A 17104-nucleotide genomic window follows, 5' to 3' on the forward strand; every position below is an offset into this window, starting at 1 on the left:
CAGGATTCGAACCTGCGACCGTAGCGGTCGCGCGGTTCCAGACTGTAGCGCCAGAACCGCTCGGCCACCAGCGGCCGGCTCTAAGGTCATCAGTCCCTAACCTTACACACTACTTAACCTAAATTATCCGAAGGACAAACACACACTCCCATGCCCGAGGGAGGACTCGAAGCTCCGCCGGGGCCAGCCGCACAGTCCATGACTGCTGCGCCCTAGACCGCTCGGCTAATCCCGCGCGGCATTACATCAGTATTTTTGTTATTTGATGACTAATAATTACAGCTCTCACAAGTCGTATGTTTTTACGTTGGATAGTACTTCCATGTGCGAATGACACAAGCATGCCAATAATACTTATTTTCTCCTAGGCCGCAGGGCATATGTTGAAGTGTGAACGGGTGGAGTCAAAAGGATTGTCTATACCGCCTGGCATCGTTCGCTTCACGGTCCAGGTATGGCTACACAGAAAACATCAGGTCTTAAAGTTTGTTATGTGTTCGTGGGAAGGCTACCGGAGGAAAAACTGATTTGTTTACATATTAAGGTACGACATACAAAAATATCTGCATTTATACCCATTAAACTTTGTTCATAGCCACTTCCACTAAGAAGCGACGAAATTTGCTGTGGGAGAAGCAGCGAGCATCTAAGGCGGCCTTTAAGCAGAATTCGCTGGTCCTTGCTTTGATTGGAGACATTATCAAGTGAAGTTGCAAAATTTCACCGCCTTGTTTTCTGTTTTGCGCTCGTCGTGTCACACACGCAGATATAGTTCGCAGGGCCCACACAGCTAGAACTGTGTCAGTAAGGCGAGCGATAGCGCCGCTAATAGCTGTGTCCGACCGCCGCAGTGCCTAAGTGGCCATCCCGTCAGCGACGTGACAGGAATCCGCGGCCGGACAGCAGTGCCGGCGGCGTAGCTCGTAAAATGCCGGTCACGCGTCTAAACGGAAACAGAGCTGCCCCGCTTCGACCTGCGCCGAAGACTTACGGCCGTGTGGTTGAGGAGATTTCCCTTTTTTCTTCCTTTTTTCCTGCCCTGCGGTCCAGAAACAGCGCTCGTCCGGAGCCACTCTCGGAGAGCCGACAATCTGAGCCCAATTTGGGCACCCGGCGCTCGGCGCGGCGCGGCGCGTGCGATAGCGATAGGTCGCGAGGTCGACTCGGTCGTCGAGCGCCGAAGTCGATATCGCTGGCGGAGGAGGCGGGAACTCGCTGGCCGCCAGACTCCAGCGGCGGTGGCGGCAGTAGAGCGGCGACCGACGCTCCAGGCAGACGCAGGCGACGCAGTGAGTACCGCCGCGTAGAACGCAGCCTCGCCGCTCGCGCGCGCGCTGCCGATGGCGACGGAAAATGAGCAGAAACGCTGGAAAGATCAACTCCAAAATACCAAACTGAACAGCGCCCGTTGTCCGTAAATGTAGTCATTGCGCATATGCGATGATGATCCAGACAGTGAATCACACCGAATACGAAAAATCGGATAAAGCGAAATTAAGCTGCAGACCCGACTAAATGCTATGTCATTTCATAGACTTTGTTCTTCTTTAAACACGAGAGAAAAACCGCTTTTCACGAAAAGATTTCACCCTCTGCTTTCTGCAATCGCAGCGCCACCCACGTCTATTAGCTGTCTTTTTTTCGTCAGACTGAGGAAAGTAAACAATGCTTGCTACTTTACCACTTGTTTTTGGGTAATCCCATTTCGTTCTGCTTTCGAATTCCATGATGGATGTGTCGAATTAATTGAATTGTGTGTCGAAATTAGTGAATTTTGTGTAAAAATCGTTGCACGTCTTATTTTTAAATATATTCTTTTAGGCGCAATGTTGGAGAATTGGGCAAAGATTCTACAGTTTCACTAGATGCATTTATTACTATCGCCGATAATGTAGCGTGTACAGCATGGCCTCTGACACACGAAAATTTTCGGAGATCGTTCAGATATCAAAAAATTACATTTTTGTGGACGAAATTAACATTGCAGTTTCTTTCCTCACACAGAAACGCAGAACACCTCGAAACGTATTTGCAGTTAGACCCGCATTCGAATGGCGAAATGAATATAACGATGGACCATTCGTGGAAAATTTGATACTGAAAAGCGACTACAAAACATGCTAATGGTTTTTCTCAAAGAACTTCCAATATACTGTGTGTATCTACACAAGTAAATTTTGGAAGGAAATCTAATTATGCTAGTGTAATAAAGATTGACGAGACCTAAAATGTAGATTTTTAAAAAATTCCTTGCATCCATTGTTTAACACAAAATATTTAACACTAAATATACGTCGGTATCCACAGTTTCACGTTAAACGTTCTCGCTGTATTTATTTTTCATTTTATTAGCAGGAACTTGGTCGAAAAAGGGGTTGACCTAGAAACACAGTTTTACGAGAGACAGTTCTTGAATAATTCTTAAGTGAGTTTAATTAAAGTTGTGTGACTCCGTGAATGGAAATAGCCGTCGATCTGATGTCACTTCTGATGCAAATAGTTATCAGAATATTTCAGGTCTCATACACATTTACTTTATAAATAAGCCATATTTTATTGGATAATATTTTTCAGTGCTGGTGTATCAATTTTGTCTGTTCACAAAACTATTTAATCATTTGTGAGGAGTGACTTAGTTTTCGGCATCACAAAATTTCACGAGTCCCCCTAGTTTCTAGGATGCCACGACAAAGTTGTCGGCGATGTGTCCTATGTTTATCCAGTAACGCACGTAATCATTGCCATGTGATGTTAAACAAGCTAAGGAGATCCTGTGCAAATAAACCTCTCGTGCAAAAATATGTTGTTGGATCTTTATCTGAAAACTAACACGTTTTTCTTTTTTTAACTAATTGGCCATGTTCTAAGATATTCCGCGGTGACGAATTGGTAAAAGGTGAATACCGATAATCCTGAGTTAGTGGACTTTCTCTCTCCTCTTGATTTCGACTGTGTGAGTAATGGATCTCAGAAGTATATCTTCATTGTTGGAAAGGCTGTCTCTAAGAGCTGTGCTGGTAATGTTACTACACGAAGCATGTTAGCCACGGATATCTGAACCACTATTTTAAGTATTAATTCATTAATTGCCTTTGTGAGCGAGTACACTATTCATGACGTAATCATTGTGTGGATATATGTTTGCCTATGATACTTAACATTCTACAATCACTTAAACTGAAACGTATTATCGCAATAAGTAAATCGCTTTTTCTCTCTTGAATAATTGCACTTAGTATCTCTCAGTGTTTCCGTCCGCAAATGTAAAGACTTTTGATGAGCACATTACATTCGAAACGCAGTGCCACCAAGAGCGTTTTGTAATGAAAATATGCAATCACGTATTGTCATAAAGTGCATACTGTCCTTTTTTCACGTAACAGACGAAACCGCACATGACCTAACTGGACGGCCTTCACCTGTTGCTGAGATGTGTGAGGAAATATTTTAGCGGTAACTGCCACTTTTGTAAGTTAAGAAAGAGTGGAAAACTGAATAGCAATGTGTTGAATAAGTAAAGTCAATTAACGGTCGGCGAAAAATGTTTTACGTAACTACAAATTGTAGCTGAGAAAGCAGATTTATTGCTGTTTGCATACAAACACAGCTAGCGTTTGCTGCGTGTGAATACTCCGTATTTTCTTTCCTTCGTAGGATGAGGTACGTGCTTCACCACAAATTATGTTTTGCTGCATGGTCAAAGAGTTTACATCATTTCAAGATTATGCATCAAAAGTGGACCTTCGCGCAGATATATTTTCGATACGGCTTATTAGAAGATGTGACGTAGCTAACAGTCACGGAGTTCAACGATGGTGATTGTAGGTCACAAATTAAATCAAAGAAGCATATGGACATGGACTCTATCGAAAACTGATCCATGATCGCAAAACACTATTTTCTAATGAGGTGCCCGGGAGAGTTTTTCCCCAGTACCCTTATGTATAATGCTGTGAATATTTTTCAACATTTCGTCTAGTGCTATATAAATTTCATAGTAAGTAATTCACTTGTGTTTCGGAAGCTGTTTGGCAAAGCTAGTGTATCAATATAATCCTATGTAGCACTTAATCGTTTGCAAGAACGACGTACTGTATTTGCAATCATTACAAAATTTAACGCGGTCTTCTCGCTTCTGGAACAGCAACTGTAGCTTGGTGAGCGATATGTAGTTCATGAAATTGTGATGTACAGTATCGAATGCGCTGAGACTTGAAAAGTAGTTGATTGAAAGTATACGTTTCAGTATACATTTCAGTCACAGCACGTAATGGCTTGACCGTCCTTGAAGAGTTGGCCACAAAGGAAAATTTTCTCTTATTTTAACAGATAAGATATTTGATCTGTCGTTTTCAGTGGTAACTGACTGGTAAAACTGCCTAATTCTGGATTCTGGAATATTTATACTTGACTTTTTACCGCTGGGAAATGATATGAACCACAGAAAGCGGATCGGTAGATTCTTTCGTGCTGTAGGAAATATGGTTAGGCGTTCGACATCCGGCACGAAGATTAAACTGTTTGCAGTCAGAATCTTACCTGTTACTATCACATACAGATTACTTATATTAGCGACGCTGTTCAGTCAGGCAGCTTTCCTCTCCAAGCATTAGATTTGCTTCCGAAGAGTTATTTTTCTTCCAGCATTAACTACACTTAAATGTCGATTTCTGGCATGGTGTAACATGTCACGCAGAAATAAGTGTAGTCCTGTCATTCTTTTGGTGTTGTATTGTTGTTATTTTTGCTGACGAGTCTAAAACGTGAAGATCAGGACGCTCAGGATCTAATCACTAGCTAGGGTCCTTTCGACCCTATAATTGCTCTAACATCGTGTCTGCTTACGGTATTTGTTGTTTATGGCTGCCTCTAGAAAGCTTTTCTCCCTTTACTTTTCTTCTTTACGCTCCGCATTTGACGTAGCCTAGTAGAACTACAAGGTATGTAATGGTAAAATTTTGCTTTTGGTGCAAACGTACATTTCTCAAATGGAATACTCGGCTAGCCACATAAATTTTTATTCGTACTGGTTTAAAAAACTGAAGTGATCATAATTTGTAGCGTAAAGATTGAAGGAGGATTAGTGTTTTAACGTCCCTTCGACGACAACGTTACGAGAGTTGGAGTATCATCGCGGCTTGGGGACGGAAATCCACTGCGCCTCTTGCACAGGACTTTTCTGAGCATTTACCGTAAGCCGTTTAGGTAATCTACGGAAATCCTAAATCTCTATGATCGTACGGGGATTCGAATCGCGGTCCTCATGAATACCAATTCATTCCCTTCCAATGCGCCATCTCGCTCGGTAGCGTAGTAGTCCAAGCATTATTATGGAGACGTGATTCTTTAAGCTTATCCTCATATGTTGCATTTACTTAATTGTCTACCATAAATATTAGGTTGATACCTAAGTTCGTAGCGTTTTCCCATTAGTTTAATAAACACAACAGATGCTCATAACAGAGACTTTTTTTTTTTTTTAATGTGTGTGAAATCTTATGGGACTTAACTGCTAAGGTCATCAGTCCCTAAGCTTACACACTACTTAACCTAAATTATCCTAAGGACAAACACACACACCCATGCCCGAGGGAGGACTCGAACCTCCGCCGGGACCAGGTGCACAGAGAGACTTTAATCAACAAAAATACGAGGGTAATCCCAAATGTAAGGTCTCCTACTTTTTTATAAGTACATAGACCTGTTTATTTCTACAATGGCCTGCATCAGTTTACAGCTTGAACATTTAGTTATTTTTCTACATAATTACCATTTCTGTCTATGAATTTTTGTAGACGCTGTGGCAGTTTCTGTATGCCCATGTCAAACTAGTTCGCCGTCATGCTGTTCAGGAAGTTTTGAACCTCTTCTTTCACCTTGTCGTCGGAGCTGAATCACGTTCTGGCCCAATGTTCTTTTAACCTAGGGAACTGGGCGCCAAGTCGGGACTATAGGGTGATTGGGTGATTATGTTCCACTGAAACTGTTGCAGGAGAGCAACGGTTTGCCGAGCGATGTGTGGGTGAGCGTTGTCATGGAGAATGTGTACGCTTTTGCTCAACATTCCTCTTCTCCGGTTCTGAATTACCCGTTTGAATTTTTCAGAGTCTCAAAATACCTGTCAGCGTTAATTTGGTCCCATTCGACCAACAATACCCCTTTCCGATCCCCAAAAACGGTTTTCATGACTTTAACGGGAGACTGTGTTTGTTTGAATTTCCGCGGCTTTGGCGAAGAAGGATGCCGCCACTGGCGTGATTGTTGCTTGGTCTCAGGTGTAAAGTGGTACGCCCAGGTTTCGTCACCCATGACAGTTGAGTCCAGAAAGCTGTCCTGTTCGGTTGCAAGGCGGTGTAGAAATGCATAGGAAGCATCAACTCTTTACCGCACCTCAATCAGCATGCGTGGCACCCATCTCGAGCACACCTTCCGGTAGTTCCATGTTTCCGTTAAAATTCTGTGATCGGTGCTTCGGGAAACCTCAGGAACCAACCTGCAGAGATCATACAGGGTGATCCGCCGATCTTCACGCATGCTTTGCTCGACCTTCAACACTGTCTCCTCAGAAACTGACGGTCTCCCGCTCCTTTGTTCGTCGTGAATTTCGGTCCGACCACATGCAAACTCTCTACACCATTTACGAACATTTTTGACATCCATGCACGACTCACCATACACTTCCGTCAGCCGGCGATGGATTTCAATCGGCGCAGTGCCCTTTACGTTCAAAAACCGAATAACTGCGCGCAATTCGCACTTGGAGGTAACATCCGACAGGAGCTCCATCCTCAACGGCTGCCAAGCCAAGACTGAGCGCCTCGTGGCGGCGTGCGCATGTTTACACACACCGCGTGAAGCACTCTTCATAACAGTGTGACCAACTGCCACATAAACAGAGTTCTGTACTTATAAAAAGCAGGAGACCTTACTTCTGGGATTACCCTCGTATAATCTCTTTCACTTTTTACAACAGTTTGTCAGTGTAGGGGTAACATTACGATTCCGGCACTGTAGAAGTCACGTGATTTCGTGGCAAAGAACTCGTCGAGCCGTGTTCGGAGCCCACTTTTATCGGGAAAGGATGTTCCTTGAAGTCTGTTAGACAGCGAGCGGAGACGGTGAGAAACTGAGAGCGCAAAATCAGGTGAAGAAGGTGGGTGCAAAATGATTTCCAAACCAAACTCTTGTATAGTATTTTTTTGTCAGCAGAATGCGGGCGGGCGTTATCGGTGAGTAGCGTCACTTCACGCACTCTTCCTGGTCGTGGTTCTTGGACTGCGTCTGCAGTACTTCTCAGTTGTTGATAATATATGTCAGCAGTGATGTTTTCACCGCAGTTAAGCAATTCGTAGCACACCACACCGTCGTTGTTTCACCAAACGCGTAACGTTCTCTTTTGCGGATGCGTGAAGATATTTGTGCAGGGTTGCTTTGTTTGGGCTCAAACATTCCTTTCTTTTCCTTAGGATAAAGATACCATTTCTCATCACTAGTAACAATACGGTATAGGAATGACCGGTGTTGTCCACGAGCCAATTGATGGCTAGCAAGCGGAAATGCACGTATGGCCACCCGCTGATTTTTGTGATATTTGAACCTTCCCCACTGCATGCAAATGTCACACGAATGTAGAATGATCACAGTTCATCACATTTGACAGTTCTCGAGTACACTGACATGCGCCATTGTGGATTAATGCGTTTAATCAATCTTCACCAAACCTCGAAGGGCTTCCTGAACGTGTAGTATCACTAATGTTCGAAACGGTCCTCCTTAAAACGAGAAAACCATTTTTCTGCCATGGTCTGTCGAATGACATTATCCTCATACACGGCGCAAACGTTTCTGGCTGCCTTTGCTGCTGTAAACCCTTTACTGAACTCAAACAGAAAAATATGTCGGAAATGTTCTGATTCCTACACTTGGCACTCAATTTTATAGCATACTCATCTACACTCACTATATCTCAAGAGAAAATGACAGTACGTTAACCCAGGTAGCAAAAGTGAACTACAAATAAAAGATGACAATCGATAAATAAACCTATAGCAACCGGAATACCAACAAGCAAATCATAAAGGCCACGAATCTTGTGCACCAATATATTAAGTTTAGAAGTAGGTGTTAAAGAAACCAGCAACCAGTGTATCGTCTGTATAATTAATTAAGCAAAACATTTAATGTATCACATCAAAACTAGTGTTGTAATAACAGAAAATTAATAAATGACGATAAACGTAACCAGAATGTAAAGTAAATAAAAAGTAATTACTTTTGGGGCTATTTTCCTTCTAAGATGAAAATGACTATAACATTCGTAGTTATCTCGTGAGGCTACCCCAGGGTAAGTACAAAAGAGTTTCCGTAAGTGATCCGGAATAGAGATATGAAACATTATACAAGCGCGTGACGTTTAGAATCAGTTTTGGGAGCGATCGCGCACTTCCCGCTAGCACGCTTCATTTCATCACTCAGTTACTGATACTTAAAATCAGTGCAACATATTCCAATATTCTTGTCTTGAAAATATAAGTATTCAGCATTAACCTTGTGCTCTACTCCCCCCCCCCCCCTTCTTGTTGTTGCTATTGTCCACTATGGTAAAGTCTTTTCAGAAGATTCATGAGGAGTAAGATTTACAATAAACTTCTTACTTATCGTTTCTCGCACAGTTGGCTCCAGTTCTTCATGTGTGGGAGTCTGATTCCTGAAGCTGAAATTCTCACATTTAAGGTTCTCATGGTGCAATTGATCTAAATAATTTTGAAGAATGTCATTGCAGAATTTTTGTTTTTACAATAATGTATTGGTTTACATCTTACTGTATCACACTGTCTTTTGAATTTTCACATTAACAAAACCGAAATTACATTGTTCGACCAAAATATAAAATTACGTCGGATCACATCACAGGCATGCTTACTAGTTACTTCACTCTGCGGTAATAACAATATTCCAAGGGGTTTACAAATGAATTTCTGTTAGTTCGATTATTATTTTAGTATTTCATAAATGAGTCCAGAAATAGATGTAATAAACAGTACTAGATTGCGTAATTAATAATAGAAATTTTAAGTGTGTCAAATATTTGGTAATTACAAATTTCCCTTTAAAAAAAAGAAAAAAAAATAACTGTACATTCAGAGCTAGTGCATATCGATTGTAACAACGAAAATAAGGTAATTCTTTTCATAAATTTTAGCTTTAAATACAACATATTGTGATACTTCCTGGCAGATTAAAACTGTGTGCCGGTCTGAGACTCGAACTCGGGACATTTGCCTTTCGCGGGCAAGTGCTCTACCATCTGAGCTACCCAAGCACGACTCACGCCCCGTCCTCACAGCTGTACTTCCGCCAGTACCTCGTCTCCTACTTTCCAAACTTCACAGAAACTCTACTGCGAAACTTGCAGAACTAGCACTCCTGGAAGAAAGGATATTGCGGAGACCTTGCTTAGCCACGGCCTGGGGGATGTTTCCTGAATCATTCTGGGAACATATTGTGTATAAAATTACATGAAATGTTTCAGAAAAACAGCTGAGATAATATTGGCCTGTCCAAAATTCAAAAAATATTTATAGTATCGACTACTACTGTTAAGGAAAAGTAATGCTAGAGGAGGATGACCCTTTACAACCTCCATCAAGCGCTTCGTTGTACAATATTAATTACGTCCACCAGTTTTTTTTAAAAAATAATGATTATATCTCCGCTTCTGTTGAAGGTCGTAAAAATCTTTTTTTATATTCGTGAAAGAGTGTCAGCAATGTCTATCTTTAAGAATTATTTTCATAAAACAAAAAACTGAGACCTCCCAACAAGAGTGTAAGTTTCTCGAAATCATATTATCATCCTTGCAATTAATAAAATCATAAAAAATCATGTTATAGCACCGTAGCACACCTGTTTGTGAAGTGAATAATCAAATGGTTCAAATGACTCTGAGCACTATGGGACTTAACATCTGAGGTCAATAGTCCCCTAGAACTTAAAACTACTTAAACTTAACTAATCTAAGGACATCACAAATATCCATGCCCGAGGCAGGATTCGAGCCAGCGACCGTAGCGGTCGCGCGGTTCCAGACTGAAGCGCCCTGAACCGCTCGGCCACACCGGCCGGCAGTGAATACTCCTGAAACCCTTACTCTAGGCCCGTCCGCTGAGAATATGTGCCCAATTAAACGTGTTTTGTTTTAAAAAACGTTTTATCTCGAAAGAATGTTTTTCATTTCTTAAGTTAGTACTTTTTTGACTTACCGCAGTAAATACCATGTATGGGAACGTGAATGTTAACGAGTTATAGTGAATCCGATTTTTAACAATTTTGTCGAAATATCTCGAAAAATAAGAAAGTAATCAATACTTGTAAAAAAAGCAATCAATAAATCTCTTTTCGCCTTACAAGTTTCTCATTTAACATTTTTTCTGTAATATATTTTCTTATTTAACAAAAATCGTTTTTCAGCTTTGCGGAGTTTTATGGCAATGTTCGCCATTTTGGGTCGAGTTTTTATGAAAAAGAAGCACTATTTATAGTTTAATTTCCTATACGTTCAAATTTTCGTGGCTTCAGTTAATGATTTTTGCAAATTTAACATTAGGCCGTCACTGAATGCTTGAATATACAGGATAAAAGTGAAACCTAACATAACAGAGAAACCGACTAGCATTCCAAAAATTAAAACGCATCTAATTAATAGAATAGTTTTATTTTCTTTCAGTAATTTTCTCAAAAGTACATGATGTTTGGAGATTAGTTATACAAAAGTAACATTTACTTGCGAAAAGGGTAAATAACGTACAGAAATCTTTGATACAGCACTGCAATGCAGTATATCTTTAGGTTTTATTCACGTCTGACACTGTTAGTTACCGATACCGGCTAGGTGGCATGCGTGATTTAGTTATTCCAGCAGTCATTATGAAATCGTATAACGGTGTGCTATAGTTCACAGTCAGTTCAGGACTAATCATCGCAGGTCACCACCTCAAAGACAAACTGTTATTGATTGGTCTACCACATAGGACACCTAGCTGGAACTTCAGGACTAACAATGTAAAGCCGGAATAAAACTTGAATATATACTTCATTTAGTGCTGTAGCAAACATTTTTGTACGTTATTTACCTTCTCCTCAATTGCAGGTTACTTTTGTACAACTAGTTTACAAACATCCTGTAGACTATCGCCCGTTCCATGCTGGAGCATCATCTTACTGTCACGAAAATTTCTAAAGGCCACTCATCTTTTTAAGCTCCTGTCCTTATGGGCGCAAAATAATGTTGCTCTCTTCGACATGAACTATACGGAGATTCGTTTCGCCGACGTTTACTCAGAAGGGAGTACAGTTATCATTGAGTACCAGAAAATGCTGCCTTCACTGTGTCTGCGAGCGGAATAGGAAAGGGACTGATAAGCGATGACGATGTGTGGGATGCACCGTGAAGTGCCGTACGGGGTATGTAGATGTGAATTTTACGGAGTGTACAAACCATACACTTCAACATTGTTGTGCTGTTCTCCGGTACTGGGAACATTGTTAATTATGAAATGTAAAGCCGTACAGTTGCGCTCGTGTTGTCACGTGGCTTAGAGTTCTAGCCACAGAAGGAATACTGCAAAATAAACGTTGCCAAGATCAAGCGGATCAGAATTGTTTGCTTGTGCACCGTAGTAGGTTACATGGCTTTTTGTTTGTTGTCTCGACACTGCGTCATTTGCGTACAGAGTCTTAAGTAACAACACTGCGGAATTAATTATTCTTAGCTGTGAGGTACAGCACGTGTGTGTACTGTAGCTACGCACGAGGCTATTGTAAAAAGTAGATGACAAATAACATGTAGTATACAAAAACAAACGTGCTTCCACTTGACATTAAACAACCCCATTAATTCCAGCTGTCGTTGCATGCCAGCTTTCTTCGTGCCACTGTTAATACTGTTGCGTACGAGCCAATTTTAATATCTGTTTAACTGTTTCTGATGGTGAGGTTAGAAATGTTGATAAATGCTCATTCCTTATTTGAAAAACGTGTCAGTTGTTCAATGGCTTCCAGAATTGAGCCATTAAGTTGGTATCAAGTGACTGAGCGAACATCACTTTTATTTGTAATCATCTTAGCGAACTGACGAAGCTTAATGATAGACATGTCAACGAATAACGTTCCGTAAGCAACATAGGTTGCAAAGAGTGCTTGTCATGAGTGATCATTACAGTTGAAGCATATGAGAAAATGTTTGTAGCAGTTGCAGTTTGCACACGAATCGCAGCAGAATGAGATTTCACTCTGCAGCGGAGTGTGCGCTGATATGAAACTTACTGGCAGATTAAAACTGGGCGCCGGACCGAGACTCGAACACGGGACCTTTGCCTTAGCGGGCAAGTGCTCTACCATCTGATCTACCCAAGCACGACTCAGGACCCGTCCTCACAGCTTCAATTCTACCAGTACCTCGTCTCCTACCATCCAAACTTGCCCGCTAAAGGCAAAGGTCCCGAGTTCGAGTCTCGGTTCGGCACACAGTTTTAATCTGCCACAAAGTTTCAAATCGTAAGACTTTGTCTGTTTCGTGAGTTGCTCTGAGCTGTCATCAGCCTTGATCTGATTGGCTGCATACTGAAACTTTATTTTTATTTACTCATTATATTTCACCGTATTTCTGCGTCCAGCACTTTTTCACAATCACTTATTTTTAAATAGTAAATTAGGCATATCATATCGTTGAACAACACAGCGCAAAAATGATGGGTTAATGTAAGAATTTTCTTCTTTTCGAAAAGTTTAAAAACAGGTTAAGACTCTTGTTAATATTGATCATATGTTCTCAGTAAAACCGACCCTGATCTAGTTCAAAATGGTTCAAATGGCTCTGAGCACTATGGGACTCAACTGCTGAGGTCATTAGTCCCCTAGAACTTAGAACTAGTAAAACCTAACTAACCTAAGGACATCACACACATCCATGCCCGAAGCAGGATTCGAACCTGCGACCGTAGCGGTCTTGCGGTTCCAGACTGCAGCGCCTTTAACCGCACGGCCACTTCGGCCGGCCCTGATCTAGTCATAATCGATTTAGAACATCTGAGGAATAATTCACTCTCTATAACTGGATGATGCAAACGTGCCTGAATCAGGCTGATAGTTCGTTCTGATTTTAGTTTCATTTCTGCGATTTACGTTTACGGTAAAACTGTTAAGTGGAACTGAAAAATCCTGAAAAATTCCTGCTTTTCACTTAATATGAATGGAGGTCAGTTATCATGACGCAATGAAGTGTACTTAAAGTATTACGGCAGCGAATAGAAATAAGTGTATTGTATGTTGCACAGTGCTGCATATCGAACAGAACTATGTGAAAATTGACCTTTCTTTTAAGGAAATTCAGGTCCTCAACCATAAATCTCACAATCAAATAAATGTACTTTGATGTTCATGTGAGGACCCTGATTTGTTAAGGACAGGTCTACTCAAAGATTGCATAAAACTACTTGTGACAGAGTGAACTGCCTCAAGATATGTCATCGAAGGAAAAAAGTATCGTCATATGAAATAAGTACTGAATCTCGTTGTCAGCGAGAAAAGTAAAGATAAAACATTTACCGGATCTGAGTTAGGAGAAGAAAAGAAATAACCTGTTTTCTTGTTTGATGAAGCACTTCTACCACCTGCATATAGCAAAACTGCAAATCTTCTGAATCAGTGTTGCCGAAGGGTGGTGCGAACCTCGGTCCTCCCACGTCCACTGCGCGACCCCACTCAATGCTTTAATTGTATCTTAAAGATTGAGCAGGCAATTCGCAGCTACTGATCGTCATGGAACTGGTAAGAGCCGTCGAAGGACGGCCTAAACGGGTGTAGCGTTTCTTTAATTTGGCGGCTGGGATTAATTAACTGCTTACTCCGTTTCGACTCGTGTGAAACGTCCAACCACATGTGACCTAATAATCAAAACTCCATAACATGCGCACGGGCATTAATTGAAACTGCCTGTTTATTGACTTAAATATACAGGGCTATTACAAATGATTGAAGCGATTTCATAAATTCACTGTAGCTCCATTCATTGACATATGGTCACGACACACTACAGATACGTAGAAAAACTCATAAAGTTTTGTTCGGCTGAAGCCGCACTTCAGGTTTCTGCCGCCAGAGCGCTCGAGAGTGCAGTGAGACAAAATGGCGACAGGAGCCGAGAAAGCGTATGTCGTGCTTGAAATGCACTCACATCAGTCAGTCATAACAGTGCAACGGCACTTCAGGACGAAGTTCAACAAAGATCCACCATCTGCTAACTCCATTCGGCGATGGTATGCACAGTTTAAAGCTTCTGGATGCCTCTGTAAGGGGAAATCAACGGGTCGGCCTGCAGTGAGCGAAGAAACGGTTGAACGCGTGCGGGCAAGTTCCACGCGTAGCCCGCGGAAGTCGACGAATAAAGCAAGCAGGGAGCTAAACGTACCACAGCCGACGGTTTGGAAAATCTTACGGAAAAGGCTAAAGCAGAAGCCTTACCGTTTACAATTGCTACAAGCCCTGACACCCGATGACAAAGTCAAACGCTTTGAATTTTCGGCGCGGTTGCAACAGCTCATGGAAGAGGATGCGTTCAGTGTGAAACTTGTTTTCAGTGATGAAGCAACATTTTTTCTTAAAGGTGAAGTGTTTAAACCTCCTCTACCAAGAAACGTGCCAGAACTGCGAGCTCGCATCAACGATGCTTTCGAACTCATTGATGGGGACATGCTGCGCCGAGTGTGGGAGGAACTTGATTATCGGCTTGATGTCTGCCGAATCACGAAAGGGGCACATATCGAACATTTGTGAATGCCTAAAAAACCTTTTTGAGTTTTTGCATGTGTGTGCAAAGCATTGTGAAAATATCTCAAATAATAAAGTTATTGTAGACCTGTGAAATCGCTTCAATCATTTGTAATAACCCTGTACATTGCCAGAAAAGAGGTAGTATCCCCTTTTAGAGGTTTCCAGTCCAAACAAGATTTATTGTCACAACAGTGCATAATGGAGTACACGAAATGATTATATCTACAATAAGTAACACAGGCGAATCTGAAGTACCAAGTATGCTGAAACACTCTTATTAGTATTTGGTACATACAGTGGGTGTTAAGACTCTTGCCTCAGCTAAAAGTTTCTTCATATAGCTGACCCTCTGAAAAAATTTGGTCATGGGTGCCTAGAGGCTGACACTTGCGTCACGATGATTCGTGAACCAGCATAGAGCTGAAACTGAAGACGTGCACGTATCCGTCAGCCAAGCTCAGTTCGACTCGATGGCCATTCGGTTTGAGGCACCGTGTGTACCCTAAATCAGGCCCGGTGAGGAGGCGACCACGCGAGCAAGAGGGCCGGCTCTCGCTCGCCGCCCGAGTAGTGGGCGCTCGCGGTATAATCTGGCTGTCAGGGGTTATTATGCAGCGCAGGGGAAGTGCAAACTGAACGCTGTCTTCAGAGGAATGACAATATGTTAGGTTCTCTGTAATTTTAAATGCAAGCATATATACTTAATGGCGCAGTGCCTAAAGAGGAGAGTAGCTCTTTTACAATCTACTAAAAGCAGCATTATGGCCGAGATGAGAACTACAAAGAGAATTTCAGACAACCCAGCATTAATTTCATAACACAACTACGCGGGGTGCCTAGTTACAGATAAAACTTATAGACCCGCAGTGCGACAGGTAACTGAATAATAGGTTTCTTTGGCGCGCAGGATAGCCGCGCAGTATAAGGCGCCTTGTCACGGTCCGTGCGGCTCCCCCCGTCGGAGGTTCGAGTCTTCCCTCGGGCATGGGTGTGTGTGTTGTCCTTAGCGTAGGTTAGTTTAAGTTGGATTAAGTAGTGCGTAAGCTCAGGGACCGATGACCTCAGCAGTTTGCTCCCATAAGACCTTACCACAAATTTCCAAATTTTTCGCGCAAAATTTTTCTTGAACATAAATTTCCACAACTTCGAGGAAGAAATCTACCCACAGAAGTTCACTGACAGGCTTCAATTTCAAACATTATCTCTGAATTGCGTTGCGCATATAGTGTTACCAGACACTGATGTTTTAGTGAAAAGCAAAATAAGTAGTACTCATTGACACGCCGTAGTCTTTCTATGTTTAACATGTTACTAAAATAGTCACAAATTACAAGCAGATGTTAATTGAAACTTCTTGCGAAAACGGCATTCATCACAAGGCTGCATCAATCATTAAAAAAAAAATCATTTCTCATACTGGACTGCCCCACGTTCTTTGCCTCATCAATTAAAAGAAGTGTAAGTTTCGTTTCAATGTCATTTCTCTCATGGCAGCAGTTTTACGAAATAAATTTGCCACTAAGGGCATTAATTAACAATCGTCAAGAACTACTAGCAGCCGTAGAGCAGACTCGCTGGAAACAGTTCCTCCTGCCGTCCCGGTTCTTCCTCCCGCCCCCTCCTCTCCCCCTTCCGTTAGTCTCCGTGACCTCGCCACTTGCTCAATGTTGAGTCGTGAGCGCGAGACAGCTCGCTTGAGCAGGTCGGTGTACAGGCCTGCCCTAAATCACCAAACACATTTAATAGTGTATTCTTCCTGCTGTGCTGTACATTCACAATAAAGTACACCTTTCTGGTGTTGAATTTTTAGGAGCCATAAATGTAATTACACGATAGATTTAAGCGCCGACAACTACTGTAGCAATTTTATACAAAATGTAAGATTTGATTTGATTGTTTGGGGGCGAAGAGATCAAACAGCGAGGTCATCGGTCTCATCGCATTCGGGAAGGACGGGGAAGGAAGCCGGCCGTGCCCTTTCAAAGGAACCATCCTGGCATTTGCCTGGAGTGATTTAGAGAAATCACGGAAAACGTAAATCAGGATGGCCGGACGCGGGATTGAACCGTCGTCCTCCCGAATGCGAATCCAGTGTCCTCACCACTGCACCACCTCGCTCGGCCAAAATGTAAGACAAAATATCAATCATTGAGTCCATTTGGTTACAATTTCGGTTTTAGAAGACTTATATCATTACAGAAAGAGTTTACCACACGAAACGCAAGAACCAACATCAGCGAAAGACTCACCTCCGTGCCACCATAAATAAAGTTCA

At 42.0% G+C, this 17104-nt stretch overlaps 1 long non-coding RNA gene across 1 annotated transcript in view; it reads left to right on the forward strand.

Annotated features, from left to right (window-relative positions):
• Positions 1-1240: 1240 nt before the first annotated feature.
• The window catches only part of LOC124545104, a 566221-nt gene continuing 550357 nt past the window's right edge, over positions 1241-17104 (forward strand). The window contains exon 1 of the long non-coding RNA XR_006967589.1: positions 1241-1289. This is a non-coding gene — a long non-coding RNA (uncharacterized LOC124545104). The remainder of the gene's footprint in view (positions 1290-17104) is intronic.

This window comes from Schistocerca americana, chromosome 8 (genome assembly GCF_021461395.2).
Source record: "Schistocerca americana isolate TAMUIC-IGC-003095 chromosome 8, iqSchAmer2.1, whole genome shotgun sequence".
NCBI classification, from domain to species: domain Eukaryota; kingdom Metazoa; phylum Arthropoda; class Insecta; order Orthoptera; family Acrididae; genus Schistocerca; species Schistocerca americana.